Source organism: Egretta garzetta, unplaced genomic scaffold, assembly GCF_000687185.1.
Source record: "Egretta garzetta isolate BGI_Z169 unplaced genomic scaffold, ASM68718v1 scaffold652, whole genome shotgun sequence".
In the NCBI taxonomy this organism is placed as follows: domain Eukaryota; kingdom Metazoa; phylum Chordata; class Aves; order Pelecaniformes; family Ardeidae; genus Egretta; species Egretta garzetta.
Window position 1 is genome coordinate 1 of NW_009258948.1, and position 613 is coordinate 613.

Here is a 613-nt window from a genome sequence, read left to right on the forward strand (position 1 = left end):
ACTGCAGCTGGCAGCAGCACTGGAGCTTTGCTGCTGCTGTTGGCGCGGGAGCTGGGCAGGTAACAGCTCCGCTTCTTGGAGCGCGGTGCGTCCCCCCTTGAGCTCAGCCTCTGAGCACCGTCCCAGCCTCCGGCTGGATGAGGCTCTGCAGCTTGGGGTCCTGCCCCGCTGCTGCGCCCGGGCTCTGCTCCTGTCTCACCCTGCTCCCCACGAGGTGCGGTGACGGACCCTCCGCTCGGTGCGGCAATGGACCCTCTGCTCGGTGTGGTGACAGACCCTCTGCCTGGTGCAGCGACAGACCTGCTGCTCGGTGCGGCGACAGACCCTCTGCTCGGTGCAGCGATGGACCCTCTGTTCGGTGTGGTGACAGACCCTCTGTCCGGTGCGGTGACAGACCTGCTGCTCAGTGTGGCGACGGACCCTCTGCTCGGTGCGGTGATGGATCCTCTGCTCGGTGCGAGCTGGGTCGCATGCGCCCAAGCGGACTCTGCGTGGCGGGGGGGGGCTCAAAAGCAGCCCCCCCACTGGCATTCGCTGCCCTCAACTTGGCCGCTGCAGCTCTGGCCGCCGCGCCGCAGGCTGGGCTGTCGCTGAATTTTCTCCCCCCCTCCTC